Raw genomic sequence first — 17,047 nt, 5'->3', positions numbered from 1 at the left:
AACTTAAGGACTCTCTGTCCATAACTTTTTAACCAGCAAGTTAAACTTAAGGACAAACAATCCTTAACTTTTGAACTTTGAACTATAAGTTAAGGACTGCCTATCCTTAACTTTTGAACCCGTAACTCAAAGTTAAGGACGTCCTTAACTTTTGAACTTGAAACTCAAAGTCAAGGACAGACAGTCCTTAAGTTTTGAACTTTGAACTATAAGTTAAGGATTGCGTGTCCTTAACTTTTGAACCTGTAACTCAAAGTTAAGGACTGCTTGTCCTTAACTTTTGATGAAAATCAAAGTTAAGGACTGCCTGTCTTTAACTTCTAATCTTTGAACTCAAAAGAAACAAAAAGAAGGTAAGCAGAAAGAATTTTTGTAAATTCAGACATCTTCTCAAATAAGAATAATATAAATGAATCCAATTTATAGCAAAAACTTAAAAGAGTCGATAAACATAAGTGGATATATCTACTATTCTCCATGCTTTCTTGAAAATGGATGGACTGTCGGATAATATATACATGCTGTTCTATTATGACCAATTCTTCTGCAACGCCCACATTTGAAAGTTATTTTTGATGACTCCGTAGCTGGAAAGTGCCTTTTCTTCTGCCTTATACCTGGTGACACTTTGAAATCTGGAGGTTTAACAATTTGTGACTTAACACTCTCTGGTACAATCCAAGAATCAGTATGTCCTACAAGATGTATTTGTAATTCATATGTTTTCAACCAAGATTCCTTTAAGTACCAGTGTGAACAAAAGTTGGACTTCTTGATGTTTCTCTTCTCGATAGCTGCAATTGCATGTATGCATGGTAATTTATCAAATTGAAACTGAAAATAATCACATGTTCTTTTGTTTAAGTCGACCAAGAATGTTATTCCTTCTTCTTCAACACTAGAACGCCATGAATCAACAAGGAAGACCTTCAATGTTGAAAAATTATAAGTTAGTACATTATGTTAAATTATATTAAAATCATAAGCTAAACATAGAACATAATACTTACATTCAAAGTAAATGCTAAATCTATTTTTTTCTTCAATTCCTCCTCTACCCAACACGAAACATCATAAAAAGTTCGTTCTGCTTCGTTTCTTCTTTCATAAAACCAACGTTGTAGCTTCACTTGAATGAAATCCATTATTCTTAATATAGGCAGCTCCCTTGCTTCTAATAGGATAGAATTCATTGACTCAACTATGTTTGTTGTGAGCATGTCATATCATCGTCGTGGAATACAAGAACGTGCCCACCTTTCTGGTGGTTCTTCCATCAAGTAGTCATAAGTTTTCTTATCTACTTTTGCTATATCTGACATATATAGATCAAATTCTTTGCGCCTGTATACTCTTGCAGCACTTTGGAAAAGTTTTATGACCTCACTTTTCACCTTCCTTCGCTTTAGGTTCTGCTCCAAATGATAGATGCAAATCCCATGATGGCTTTCAGGATATACCTTTGCTATGTCATATGCAATAGCTTGATGCCTGTCTGATAAAAAAATTAAATTCTCACGGCTCCCAATTGCATTGCGAAGCTGACTAAAGTACCACTCATAGGAATTGTTATTTTCAGATTCTGCTATTCCAAAGTCTAGTGGAAAAATTTGGTTATTTGCATCTTTTGAAACTGAAATCATTAAAACACCACGAAATTTTGACTTAAAAAAAGTTGCATCAACAACAATCACTGGTCTACAATGATTCCAACAAGCTATTGATGATCCATATGCATAAAACATATAAAGAAACCTGAAAATATAATATAAAACAAGTTTAACAGAAGTTAAGGACAGGTAGTCCTGAACTTCAGATTACAAGGTTAAAAGTTAAGGACAGTCAGTCCTTAACTTAGAGTTTCAAGTTATAAAGTTAAGGACATGCAGTCCTTAACTTTGAGTTCAAAGTTCAAAACTTAAGGACATGCAGTCCTTAACTTTGAATTACAAGTTCAAAAGTTAAGGACAACCAGCCCTGAACTTCTGGTTACAACTCAAAAGTTAACTGGTTAAAGACGGCATGTCCTAAATTTTAGAAAACATACTAATAAACTTTTTTTTGATTTACCTGTTGTTGTCCTCTATCTTTATGTTAGTATAAGTTCTAGGGTTTTTACTTCTCATTATATACAAGTATGAAGACAATAATTCATAATTCTCTTCGGGAGTTCCTCTTATTAAAGCGGAATCAAGTTGAATAGCATGCCACGCCTTGTGATACCCAATATCTAGTCCATGCAATTTTTGCATCTCTGCCATGACAAAAGCTGGTGTAACTTCAAAACTTGGGTCTCGAAGATTGTCGATAATGTAACCACTAATCAACTTTAAAGTAGCATGCCTTTGATCAGCTTTCATAGTATTAGCAGAGCAGTCATGCTTTTTCTCAAGTTTTACTATCTTGAACAGTGTTGAATCTTTAATTCTGAAAGCACGCACACACCAACAACACCTATCATCATTGTATTTCAACGAATATCTTGTTGAGCTTGATCTAACAACCTTGAATTCAAAATGTCCTTTAATTGCTATATTTGAAAAACAGTTAATTATACTCTTCTTCTTGTCAAATACTGATCCGATATTTATTTCATCCAACGAAGCATTTTCTCTTATAATCGTAGTTGGGGATTCTTTTTGTTTCAAATTTGATCTTCGTCTAGTTAGTTGAGTAAAGGTTTTTTCAGCAACTTCTTCGATTATCGGTGCACTCTCTAAGACTTGAATACCCAAAGCTTGTTCGTTGTCAATCTATATAATGCTTTGTCCTTCTACTTGAATAGAATCAAATGTTTGAAGCACCTCTTCAGTTATTGGTTGAGCTTCAACCATATCTATTTCCATTATCCGTTGGCACTTGTCTTGATTGTCATGTTGAGTTTCTCTGTTGACATGTGTTTGAAGCACCTCTTCAGTTATTGGTTGAGCTTCAACCATATCTATTTCCATTATTTGTTGGCATTTGTTTTGATTGTCATGTTGAGTTTCTGTGTTGACATGTTCGTTGCTTGTTGATCCAAAAACTCTTTTCGAAATATCAACAATGAAACGACAGTCCTTGAAGAGTGAATGAGTTTTTAGTAACTCTATACATGTGTGAAGATCTAAATCTTTGGATACAAGCATTCCCTTGCTTGTTCCAAGGTTGATATCAAACCATATCACTGCTTCAAACTTGTGTCTATCCAATTCAATAACTTCAAAGATCTATTTAATGAAATCTTCAAACCGAATTACCTCAGGTACCAGAACAAGCTTTGTTTGATGATCAAGATATTTATAGTCTTCAGTCCATCTACTATTAAAAGCAACTATAATGCATATTGTTTCCATCCTGCAAGTCAAGAGAATGGAAAACTCAGGACATATTTTATAATGCAATCCTTGTATAATTAAGAACAGGTATTGTAAGTTCAAGACCAAGTTAAGGACCAAGTGTCCTTAACATTTGAACTTGGAATTCAAAGTTAAGGACTGCATGTCCTTAACTTTTGAACCTGCAATTGAAACTTAAGGATTGTCTGCCCTTAACTTTTGAACTTGGAATTCAAACTTAAGGACTTCCTGTCCTTAACTTTTGAACATGCAAGTCAAACTTAAGGACACCTGTCCTAAACTTTTCAACTTGAAACTCAAACTTCAGGAACTAGTGTCCTTAATATTATGTGCTCAATTTTTATAGAATTAACCTGTAATTCAAACTTAAGGACTTCCTGTCCTTAACTTTTCAACTTGAAACCCAAAGTTAAGGACCAAGTATCCATAACTTTTTCAATTTGAAACTCAAATTTCAGGACTTAGTGTCCTTAAATTTTTCAAAACAATTTGCAAAACTATGACAGTATGTCCTTAATATACAGAAGAACAACAACAAAGTTAAGGACATTATGTCCTTAACTTTTTCAATTCAATTTGCAAAATGAGGACACTATGTCTTAATATTATATGCTCAATTTTTATAGAATTATCACAGGATGCGATGTCCTTAACTTTATCAATCCAGAAATTCAGAAAAAAAAAATCAAATTTCTAATTACTACATAAAAATCAATAGAAATCGGAAAGAGTATAACTATGTCGAAATAAAAATCAATAGAAAAACATAAAAATATAACTTACTGTAAATCTATGTCGATTTTTGGATGAGAATGTTGAATTTTTGAAGTCGGAAGAGAATCTTCTTCAATTTCGACGATCACAGTAAAGTAATTTTGCGCTGCTGCTGCTGCTGCTGATCGTTAATAAAAGCGTAGGTATAAGTTATAGCAGAAGGGTATTTTCGTCTAGTCAGGTATAAGTTTATTAAACCAGTGGCTAAAGACTAAAACATTTAAAACACTGACTTTAAAATAAAGACAGGTGTTGTTAGTGGCTATTTGTGCACATCGCCCTCTATAAGATTGACGTTGCATCTTTTGTAGACCAAGACATAATTTCTCAAGTTTTTGATATGTTCTATACTTTTAATCAATTTGTCAATTGTTTTTACTTTTATTTGAAAATGTGTTTAGCATTTAGTAGAAAGAAGCCCAAATGTGCCCCGCGCAGTCATTGAAATTGCTCAATTTTTATTCATATTTAGATTTCTGATCCATTCATATTTTGGTTAATAAATCTTGGCAAAATATCCAAAATTACCCCTCTACTTTTTAAATATCGATTACATCTTACCTCCGCTATATTATTCGGTCAAATTTATCCCTATTATTATACTATCCAGCCAAATTTATTACTACTATCAACAAACTTTTAAAAATTATCCCTCAATCCGTCAGGTGACCAAGAATCTCCTAAATCATTTTAGTTAAGTCACGTATTCTTCTTGATCTACTAATTTTAATAGTAGGCATTTACCTGCTTTCTTAATTGAAAAAAAAAAAGAAATAAGAGAAAGAAATATTAAAATAGTGCAGCGGTTAGTAAACAAAGTATAGTAAATTGAAGAAGCTAAATTAGGTAGCTTGTCTAATTTCAAAAGTATTTACAATATCCCAATTTTAGTGAATTCGTTCCACCAACGGTATGGAGACTTTACAAGTATTAGTGATATAAGTTCAAGTTCCTTGGAGATTTTGCATTGTCGAATTCAACTTTGCTTCAATCAAATGCCTACACATGATGCACTATTAAGTTAGTCGACCGAACTCTATATTAACTAGATAATTACAAAATATATTCGAATATATGACATACATGATAAGAAGCCGCATATAATACATAACAAATAGACCCACAAAATTATGCGGTGTGTATATGGTTAAAAATTAATAGAAATTTTAAACCAATTCCAAAATCATTATGAAGTGGGAGCAATGATAATTAAAAATATCCATGAATAATTGTATAATTTAGTACCTTTAGTATTCACATTAATAGTAATTTCTAAAAATAGTGGATCAAGAAGAAGAACAAGTGATTTAAATAAAAGGGATTTGGGAGATTTTGGATTACCTGACGAATATATGAGTAATTTTTAAAAGTTTATTAATAGTAGAGGTAAATTTAATTGAATAGTATAATGATAGAATAAATTTAATCGAATAGTACAACAAAAGTTAAATATAAACAATATTCGAAAGTAAATAGGTAAATTTAGACCTTTTCCCATAAATCTTCTCGTATTTTTCTGCTTTCTCGCAAAACGGTGGAGTTCACGTGCTCAATTCTTTTTTCAGAAAGTCCAAATTTGCTCCTTAATTAAACTTTAACATTACCCTCAGCTATGGAGTTCCCGCTGGGGTTCAAGAGCAAACAACGAGATCATTTCTTAACAGCAATAACAACAATAACCTCCAGCATAATCTCATAAGTGGCGAGACCATTTCTTTACAACGATAATATTAAACCAAATCTTCTTGAAATTCTTTTTGACCATTGTTTACCCTTAAAATCGGATAACAATTAAATTTATAAGAGATTTTAATGATACGTGGATTAATTTAACACAAATCGATGAATTGAATTGTATTTAAATCGAACAATGATAAAATAAATTCAAATTGAGCGATTTGAACAGTTATAGCCTTGAAAAAATGAGTCTCACTTGAACTGGATGCAATTCAAACGATATCAGATACCACAAAACAGTAGCTTACAGAAAGAAAATAATGCTATATTACTTTTGGATGCGTGTAACCATATGTTTTACAAATAATCAAACCCTCTTTATATAGTAAGGGAGTCTACTTTACGTACAGTTCTATAAAAGGTAAAAACTCCGAAGATTTGCTAATTAGCCGGTTTCTTATTGATACGTGCCGAGATTTTCTGTGATGACCCGGCCAGTCGTCTCATGAGTTACCGCTCCATTTCTCCCATTTCTGCTTCTAATTGCTTTGTATAATGGTTCTATATGTGATCGGGTTGATTGGTTAGGGTTCGAAAAGGATTTGGTAAGGTTTGAGACACTTAGTCTCTTTTAAGGAAGGTTAAGTTGGAAAAGTCAACCGGATGTTGACGTATGTGTTAGAGGGATCGGATGTGAGTTCCGATGATTTGGTTAGCTTCGGAAGGTAATTTGGGACTTAGAAGCGCGATCAGAATGAGTTTTGAAAGTCCGGGGTAGATTTAGGCTTGAATTGGCGAAAGTGGATTTTTGGCGATTTCCGGTTGGTAGGTGAGATTTTGATATAGGGGTCGGAATGGAATTCCGAGAGTTGTAGTAGTTCCGTTGTGTCATTTGGGATGTGTGTGCAAAATTTCAGGTCATTGGGACGTGGTTTGGTCGGGTTTTTGATCAAAAGCGGAATTCGGAAGATTTTTAGAAACATAGGCTTGAATCCGATGTGTTTTAGTTGATTTAATGTTGTTTGAGGTGTTTTGAAGATTGGAACAAGTTTGAATAAGGTTTTGGGATATGCTGGTGCCTTTGGTTGAGGTCCCGGGTGCCTCGGGTGAGTTTCGGGTGGTCTATCAGGACAATTTATGAAGTTGGAACCTGCAGAAAATTGCAGGTCAGTGCTGCAGAAAAGAGACCTTCGCGTTCACGAGAGGGTCCTTGGGTTCGCAAAGGATCAGTCGAGGAAGGTGGAAATTAAGCCTTCGCGTTCGCGATGAGGTTTCCGTGTTCGCGAAAGGCTGGCATCGCGTTCGCGGGTGTGTAGTCGCATTCGCATAGAAGGAAAAGAGAGGTTGAGCTTCAGTGGAATTAACTCATCGCATTCGCGATGGATGGAACGCATTTGCAAAGGTCCGTCTGGGTAAAGCATCGCATTCGCGAGGGTTTGGTCGCGATTGCGTAAGAGGAAAATTGGTTAAAGTTAGGTTGTGCTTCGCGAACGCGAGGCTTTGACCGTGTTCGCGAAGAAGGATTTTTAGGCCTGTGCAGAAGGTTTAAAAGGTCGTCTTCTCCGCGAATGTAGGGTTTATTTCCTCTATTGTTGGTCGTTTTTGGAGCTTTTTGAAAGAGATTGAGGAGGGATTCAAGGGGAAACATTTGGAGGTAAGAATTTTGGACTTAAAACTCGATTCTATTGTGAAATCTACCTAATAAATCATGGAATCTAAGCCTAAAATTGAGGAATTATGGCTTGAGATTGATAGATTTTAAATGAGGATTTGAGGGGTCATTTGGACTCTGATTTAAGTGTTCTTGATATGTATAGACTCGTGGGAGGATAAGGATTCCGGTGATATAATTTTTATCGAGTTTCGAGACGTGGGCCCGGGGGTTGGGTTTGGCCAATTTCAAGATTTTTGGTATTATTTGATTGTTTTCGCTTGAGCTTCGTTTCCTTAGCATATTTTGATGCCGTAATTCTGATTTTTGATAGATTCGACGTGAGTGGAGGCTGATTCAATGGAAAAAGGCATCGCGGAGTAGTATTTTCACCGGTTTGAGATAAGTAACTATTGTAAATCTGGAACTGAGGGTACAAACCCCGGTATTTGACTTATTTTGATAAATACGATGACGCACATGCTAGGTAACGAGCGTGTAGTGCACCGGTAGGGATTGTGACTTGGTTCATCCCGTAGAGACTATTAAGCCGCGTATTTTATTTGGAACCTTATGATATTCCGTATTTTAGCTATTTATAATATATTATGGGTTGTGTGCCATGTTTGGGGTCTTGTGCCGACCTGTTGAGACCCTTAGGGGAATTTTCACTGTTTTCCTCACTTTACTTATTGAAAGCATATCCTCATTCATGGTTTACTTGTTTAAATGTTTACAACCAATTTTATCACTCCACTTCTAATTGTGAGGATTGTTTGGGATGAGTTCCCTAATTTCTATTATTGTGCCCGAGAGGCGGCGAGGTTAATGACTGAGAGAGGTTGAGAACCTAATAGCGAGGATATTATATGTATATATTATGGATCGGGCTGCACGCCGTAGCGATACTTATATAGGATCGGGTTGCACGCCGCAGCGATATATAAAATGGATTAGGCTGCACGCTGTAGTGATATATGTCTATTGGATCAGGCTGCGCGCCGCAGCGATATGACTCTTGGGCTGTAGGAGCCCCTCCAGAGTCTGTACACCCCAAGTGAGCATAGTCAACTATAAATTACGGATCGAGCTGTACGCAGCAACGGTTACTATGATTTCTATTACTATGAGATATTAATGAGCCTGAGTGATGATAGTGAGTATTGAGTGACAAGTGTTGAGTAACGAGTGATTGAGAGGCTGCCCGAGAGGTTATATTCTGAGTGATACCTTGCCCGTGGAGCCCAGTTATGATATTTTTATTGATTTCACTCTTCTGTTAAAATAAGCCTCTGTTGGAAAAAAAATTGCTAAGTATATGATTTCAAGTGTTTTAACTAAAATTTGATGATTTTATGATGAAACTGGTTTTAAACTGTGAAGTTGACCTGTTATCCTGTTGTTTTCTGCAGTTATATGATTTTTAACTGCTCGTCACTGCATTCAGACCTTATTTACTTTAGTTACTTACTGAGTTGGCGTACTCATGTTACTCCATGCACCTTGTGTGCAGATCCAGGTGCCCGAGCGGCAGAGTGAGGGTCCTCAGCATTGTCAGAGTTTGCCGGAGACTGCAAGGTAGCTGCATAGCGTCCGCAGCCCTGCTTTCTTCCTCTTATCCTTGTTTTCCCTGCATTTTAGACTTGTTATATATTAGACGATCAGATTTGTATATTTAAAGGCTCTAGACTCGTGACACCAGATTGTGGGGCTGTGTAGTTTCCTGTTTATTTGACATCCGCATATTTTCTGTTGCTTTAAACGTTTATAATGAAATTTGGTTTTTAAAACCTGTGTTAGAAAATGGCTTATTGTTAAAGGAAAAAGGGTTGTGATTCATTGATTGGTTGACTTGCCTAGTAATGTGATATGCGCCATCACGATTGGTATTTAAGGGTCGTGACAAGTTGGTATCAGAGCCTAGGTTACATAGGTCTCGCGAGTCATGAGCCGATTTAATAGAGTCTTGTGGATCGGTAAGGAGACGTTTGTATTTATCCTTGAGAGGCTACAGAACCTTTAGGAAAATCTTCATATTCTTGAAATTCTTGTCATGCGAATTTGTTGATCCAAATACTAAACTTCTGTTATTCTATCTCTCACAGATGGTGAGGACACGTGTTACCGATGGATGGACGACCACCAGTACCACTAGTTAGGGCCACTAGGGGCCGAGGGCGCGGCCGAGGCCGTGGTAGGGGTAGAGCAGCTAGGGCAGTACCTGCAGATCCACCAGATGCCCCAGTTCAATATCAGGTCCCTGTTGTGGATGCTACAGTAGACCAGTTCAGGCACCAGCTGTGCCTATTGTGATTCCAGACCTTCAGGAGACTTTAGCTCAGATCTTATCAGTGTATACCAGTTTGGCTCAGGCGGTCTCAGTTACTACGGCCGCAACTACTTCTCAGGCCGGGGAGGCACCCAGACTCCCGTTGCTCGCACACCTGAGCAGGTTGTGCAGGGACTCCAGACACCGGGGGCACCTCCAGCCCAGCCGGTTGCACCAGCTCAGGAGTTTGTGGTACCAGTTATGCTGGACGACGAGCAGCGTCGACTAGAGAGGTTTGATAGACTCAAGCCTCCGACATTTAGCGGTGTAGAGGGCGAGGATGCCCAGGGGTTCTTGGATAAGCGCCAGAGGATGCTTCGTACAACGGGGATCCTAGAGACTAGTGGTGTAGCTTTTACTACCTTTCAGTTTTCTAGGGCTGCCTTCACTTGGTAGGAGGCGTGTGAGAAGCGTAGGCCTGTTGGTGCAGCGCCCCTTACTTGGCAGCAGTTCTCTGTTCTTTTTCTGGAGAAGTATGTGCCACAGTCTTGTTGAGAGGAGCTGCACAGGCAGTTCAAGTAGTTGCGTCAAGGAGAGATGACTGTGACGCAGTGTGAGATGCGGTTCTCCGAGTTAGCCCATCATGCGGTTTGGTTGGTTATCATAGATCGAGAGAGGATTATGAGGTTTGTTGATGGTCTCACATATCAGCTTCGTATTCTCATGACTATGGAGAGGGTGATAGGTGCTACTTTCGAGGAGGTTGTTGACATCGCCCAGGAGATTGAGTCGGTTCGCCACTAGGAGCGAGAGGAGAGGGAGGCCAAGAGGCCTCGGGGATTTGGTAGCTTTAGTGGTGCTCCTTCGATGGGTCAGTTCCAGTAGGGCAGAGGCTGCCCATTTAGACAAGCTCATTCAGCTCGCCCAGGTTATCGTGGGGCATCATCGGGTCATGGTTCTCATAGTTCTCATCAGGGCCACTCATCACTTAGTGCCCTTCCAGCCCAGAGTTCATCTCGTGCTCTATCAATTCAGGGTTCTTCCATGCCAGGCCCTTCTACTGGTTCATTTCGGTGCCAGGGGTTCCTTTCAGTCCCCATCTCTAGCACCGGTGAGTTGTTATGAGTGCAGAGAGTTTGGGCATATGAGGAAGCAGTGTCCTCGTCTTCATGATGGTCAGTCTCAGCAGAGGGGTCAACCCTCGACTTCTACTCCAGTTACTTCACCACCCGCCCAACCAGCTAAGGGTGGAGGTCAGTCAGCCAGGGGCCGTCCTAGAGGGGGAGGTCGATCAGGTGGTGGTCAGGCCCGTTTCTATGCTTTTTCGAGTAGACCAGATGTTGGTGCTTCAGATGCCGTAATTTCAGGTATTGTTTCAGTCTGCCACAAAGATGCCTCTGTATTATTTGATCCCGGTTCCACCTTTTCTTACGTGTCATCATACTTTGCCCGTTATCTGGATACGCCCTGTGAGTCTCTTGTTTCACCTGTTCATGTATCTACTCCAGTGGGCGATACTGTTATTGTAGACCATGTGTACTAGTCATGTGTGGTGACTATTAGGGGTCTGGTGACCCGAGTGGATCTTTTACTATAGTGTAGGGCGGATTTCGATATCATTTTGGGCATGGATTGGCTATTTCCATATCGGGTGCACCACGAATAGAGTGGCGAGGTTTGACTGATTATGTTCCCAATAGAGTGATCTCGTTCTTGAAGGCCCAGCGTATGGTTAGGAAGGGATGTCTTTCGTACCTAGCCTTTGTGGGGGATGTTGGAGCTGAGGCTCCTAGTATTGATTCTGTCCCAATTGTGAGGGATTTTCCAGATGTGTTTCCTGCAGACCTGTCGGGCGTGCCACCGGACAGAGATATTGATTTTGGTATTGATCTGGTGTCGGGCACTCAGCCATTTCTATTCCGTCGTATCGTATGGCACCAGTGGAGTTGAAAGAGTTAAAGGAGCAGCTTTAGGAACTCCTTGATAAGGGGTTCATTCGGCCTTGCGTGTCACCTTGGGGTGCGCGGTTCTATTTGTGAAGAAAAAGGATGGCACTATGAGGATGTGCATTGATTATAGGCAATTGAACAAAGTAACAATTAAGAACAAGTATCCCTTGTCTCGTATTGATGAATTGTTTGACCAACTTCAGGGAGCGAGAGTGTTCTGCGAGATTTATCTCCGTTTGGGTTATCACAAGTTGAAGATCAGGGACTCAGATATTCTTTAGACAACTTTCAGGAACCGATATGGTCATTATGAGTTCTTGGTAATGTCTTTTGGGCTGACCAATGCCCTAGTAGCATTCATGCATTTGATGAACAGTGTGTTCCGGCCTTATCTTGATTTGCTTGTCATAGTCTTCATTAATGATATTCTAGTGTATTCGCGTAGTCAGGAGAAGCATGCAGAGCATTTGAGAGTTGTGTTGCAGAGATTGAGGGAGGAGAAACTTTATGCAAAATTCTCCAAGTGTGAGTTTTGGCTCAGTTTAGTAGCTTTCTTGGGGCACGTGGTGTCAAGCGAGGGTATTCAGGTTGATCCGAAGAAGATAGAGGTAGTTCAGGTTTGGCTCAAACTATCCTCAACTACAGAGATTCGCAGCATTCTTGGTTTGGCGGGCTATTATCGCCCGGTTTGTTCAGGGATTTTCATCTATCGCATTGCCCTTGACCAAGTTTACCCAGAAGAGTGTTTCATTTGTATGGTCAGACGAGTGTGAGGAGAGCTTTCAGAAGCTCAAGACAACTTTGACCAGCTCCAGTGTTGGTTTTGCCATCAGCTTTTGGTTCATATACCGTGTATTGTGATGCTTCGAGAGTTGGGATTGGTTGTGTGTTGATGTAGGAGGGTAGAGTTATTGCTTATGCTTCTCGTCAGTTGAAGCCCCATGAGAAAAACTACCCCGTTCATGATTTGGAGTTGGCTGCCATAGTGCACGCGCTGAATATTTGGGGGCATTACTTCTATGGTGTGTCCTATGAGGTGTTTACTGATCATCATAGCCTTCAGCACTTATTCAAGCAGAAAGATCTTAATTTGAGGCAGCAGAGATGGTTAATATGGTGGTCAATGCTTTGAGCCGAAAGGCAGTGAGTATGGGGAGTTTGGCATATATTCCAGTTGGGGAGAGACCTTTTGCGGTTGATGTTCAGGCCTTGGCCAATCGGTTCGTGAGGTTAGATGTTTCGGAGCCAGTCGGATATTGGCTTGCGTGGTTTTTCGGTCTTCCTTGTATGATCGCATCAGAGAGCGTCAGTATGATGATCTGCATTTGCTTGTCCTTAAGGACAGAGTTCAACATGATGATGCTAGAGATGTGACTATTGGTGATGATAGGGTGTTGTGGATGCAGGGCCGGATTTGTGTGCCCAATGTGGATGGGCTTCGGGAGTTGATCCTGGAGGAGGCCCATAGCTTGCAGTATTCCATTCATCCGGGTGCCGCGAAGATGTATCAGGATGCCTGACAGCATTATTGGTGGAGAAGAATGAAGAAAGACATTGTGGGATTTGTAGCTCAGTGTCTCAATTGTCAGCAGGTGAAATATGAGCATCAGAGACCGAGTGGCTTGCTTCAGCATATGGATATTCCTGAGTGAAAGTAGGAGAGGATCAATATGGACTTTGTTTTTAGACTTCCACGGACTTTGAGAAAGTTCGATGCTATTTGGGTGATTGTGGATTGACTGACCAAGTCCGCGCACTTCATTCCTGTGTGTACTACCTATTCTTCAGAGTGGTTGGTAGTGATATATATCCGGGAGATTGTTTGTTTGCATGGTGTCCCAGTTTCCATCATTTCAGATAGGGGCACTCAGTTTACTTCGCAGTTTTGGAGGTCTGTGCAGCGAGAGTTAGGTACTCAGGTTGAGTTGAGTACAACTTTTCACCCTCAGACGGACGGGCAGTCCGAGCGCATTATTCAGATATTGGATGATATGTTGCGTGCTTGTGTCATTGATTTTGGAGGGTCATGGGATCAGTTTCTACCGCTTGCAGAGTTTGCTTATAACAACACCTACCAGTCGAGTATTTAGATGGCTCCATATAAGGCTTTATACGGGAGGCAGTGTAGATCTCCAGTTGGATGGTTTGAGCCCGGTGAGGCTAGGCTATTGGGGACAGACTTGGTGCAAGATGCTTTAGAAAAGGTGAAGGTGATTCAGGAGAGGCTTCTTATAGCGCAGTCGAGGCAGAAGAGCTATGCTGATAGGAAGGTTCGGGATGTGTTCTACATGGTTGGGGAGAAGGTTCTGTTGAAGGTTTCACCCATGAATAGCGTTATGAGATTTGGGAAGAAAGGGAAATTGAGTTCTCGGTTCATTGGGCCTTTTGAGCTGCTTCGGAGGATTGGGGAGGTGGCTTATGAGCTTGCTTTGCCATCTAGCTTGTCGAGTGTGCATCCGGTATTTCATGTTTCTATGCTCTGGAAGTATATTGGGGATTTGTCTCATGTTTTGGATTTCAGCACTTCATTTGGATGATGATCTGACTTATGATATGGAGCTAGTAGCTATTTTGGGTCGTCAAGTTCGAAAGTTGAGGTCAAAGGATATAGCTTCAGTGAAAGTGTAGCGGAGAGGTCGGCCCGTAGAGGAGGCTACCTGGGAGACCGAGCAGGAGATGCGGAGCAGATATCCTCACCTGTTTGAGGCTTCAGGTATGTTTCTTGACTCGTTCAAGGACGAACGTTTGTTTAAGTTGGGGAGGATGTGACGACCAAGCCAGTCATCTCATGAGTTACCGCTCTGTTTCCCCCATTTCTGCTTCTAATTGCTTTGTATAATGGTTCTATATGTGATCAGGTTGATTGGTTAGGGTTCAGAAAGGATTTGGTAAGGTTTGAGACACTTAGCTGTTGACACCCAATTTTTCCCTATATATTTTTTAATATGCAAAATACTTTCAAAATAGCATATGTATACATATATAAGTATGTCCAAATGTTTTATTATTTTTTCTTATTTTTTAATGATTTTTAAATCAATTTATTGCCCTATTTTATCCATAAAAACCCAATAATTATTCCCAAAATTATCGTTTTGGTAATTCATTTATTGGATTCTTATATTTATACTAAAATATAGCTAAGATAATTTTGCATACTTTTGCAAATTTATTTGGTATTTTTAAAACTAAATTGCATATAATTGCAATTTTAGCCTCTTTTAGGATTAATTACGTTTATATTCATAAAAATTAGGTCTGGTGTTTTTAAATAGTAAACTATGTGTTATAAATCATTTTGGTACCTTTAATTTATTTCCAGAAATAAATTTATTATTTTTTATAAATCAAATAGGAAAAATTGGCTATTTAAATGTTAGCCCAATTTTATTTCGATTATAGCGAAATTCTGACCCCAATTAGACCCAATCTGAAGCCCAATTACCCTGACCCAATCCCCGTTCAAACAGACCCACAACCCACTTAAATAACCCAACCCGGATCCCCTACCTAACCCTCTCAATCCCGGCCGTTGATCATTTAGATCAATGGCCAATATCTGCCCTTTCCTTTTTTAATATGAACTAACCCCTAAACCTAATTCATTTCTTACCCACCGCCACCCTTGAATCCCTTTATCTCTCAATTCTCTCTCAAATCCTCTCGAACCCTAGCCGTCGCCCTCAACTACAACCCTAATATCTCCCAAATCAATGGCTTCCAAGGTCATCGGAGGCCTGTATCCACCCTCATGGCTTCTACGTACTCGATTATTATGGTCTCGAGGCTAGGTCTTGAAGGAGCTTAGTCCAGACCTTGTTCGCTTTCAGTTTATGGCTGATCTCCAGTCGTCTCTGACCTTTCTCCGGCCGGCCATGGCTATTCGAGCCTGACTCTTGACTCTCCTGCTTTGATCGATGATTTTCAAAGCTTTTCTCACCACTTGGGGTTCTTCTGAAACCCTAACCTTTATGGTTCTCTCGATTTCTCTTAGATCTATTTCAGATCTATGTCTGCTCTGAACTTTTAAGTGCTTTTCTCAAAGTTTCTTTTAAAACAACACTTTCAAAACTCCTTATCTGTCTGATTAAGGTTCTGTTAAGTTATTTCGAAACCTTTCTTTGATTTTTTCTGATATGTTTGCTATGTTTGCTCGTATTATCCTTCTGCCTGAGTTTGCATGTTAAAACCCATGATTTCTTTTAACTGTTTATCAGACGAATGTTTGTTTGCCTGAGTTTTTGTCCGATCTGTTTGTTTATCCTCTTTTAAGACTCTTCTGTTGTTGAAAATCCTATGGTTTTGGGCCTGAGATTGTTCGTTTAAGTGCATGACTCGATTTGAAGTCTTTATTGCAAAATCTCTTATTCCCTTTGCGTGATTCTTCTGATTTTGGGTTTCTATCTTCTCTAAAACTCAAATATGCTCAAAACCCTAATTTTTCTAAAGGGGTTTTCCTTACTTGCTATCCTGAGATCTTCGCATGCTTTTAATATTCTATGTTTTCTTCACTACTAACTCAATGTGATTTGACTTACTGAACTATCATGCTTCGGGTGTTGTTGTCTACTGAATTTTCGTGCTACTGTTGTATGCTATTTACTCTTGCCAACAGACCTGGCCTCGCATGTATAACGCTTATGCACCCTATTTATATGCTGAAATTCCTTCTTTGTTTGCTCTTCAAACTTGTGACTTATTTCAAACTTTCCTTTGTGAAATTCTGATTTCACTCGCCTATCAAGGTTAATTAATTTCTTTTCCTGTTTTACCTTACTGAATCCTTTCCAAGAATTAGAATTTCTCTGCACATAGACTCGATTGCTTACTTGTTATTTTACTACTTCTTTTATGGCAACTGTCACCTTGATTTGTAAATTGATTGCTTTCCTTATTTTGAACCTGTCATCGCCCATTAAGTAAGTGACCCCTTAATTAAGGGCAATCACTTGTATAATTGATTCTGAATAGGATTGCTCCCATGTTTGTAATTTATTACCTCTCTTTCACTCGTTTTCAAAACTATAAATACCCTATGCTTCTTCTCTTTCAAAACACACGAACATTTTAGTTCTGAACTCACACTTACACTCAAACACTCTTTCTTACTTTACTACTACTTGTGCTGCTACCTGTTTAGCTGACTGAAAGCCAAGGCTAGATTTCGCAGTCCTGTTACTTTTCTTTACTGCACTTTGCTTCTTTGACTGGTATGTTATAATTAAGTTTTATCATCAATAACAACATGTTTTCTTTACTGTTTCTTTCTTTTTGTCTGTCTCCTGTTGTATTTAACTAATCTCCATTGTTAAGCATGCTGCATTCCGCCTTCCTTATTCTGAATTAGTGTTTCCTTATCATGGATTGAGTAAATCCCCACCCCCAATAT

General features: G+C 39.1%; 1 long non-coding RNA gene across 1 annotated transcript in view; it reads right to left on the bottom strand.

The window, feature by feature from the left end:
* Nucleotides 1-4,944: 4,944 nt before the first annotated feature.
* The window catches only part of LOC142181186 (uncharacterized), a 43,277-nt gene continuing 31,174 nt past the window's right edge, over nucleotides 4,945-17,047 (bottom strand). The window contains exons 3-4 of the long non-coding RNA XR_012709632.1: nucleotides 5,601-9,070; nucleotides 4,945-5,111 (exon numbers count right to left, since the gene is read on the bottom strand). This is a non-coding gene — a long non-coding RNA (uncharacterized LOC142181186). The remainder of the gene's footprint in view (nucleotides 5,112-5,600; nucleotides 9,071-17,047) is intronic.

Source organism: Nicotiana tabacum, chromosome 5 (genome assembly GCF_000715075.1).
Source record: "Nicotiana tabacum cultivar K326 chromosome 5, ASM71507v2, whole genome shotgun sequence".
NCBI lineage: Eukaryota > Viridiplantae > Streptophyta > Magnoliopsida > Solanales > Solanaceae > Nicotiana > Nicotiana tabacum.
Note: the sequence above shows the minus strand (reverse complement) of the source record. Positions and strands in the feature narration are given on the sequence as shown.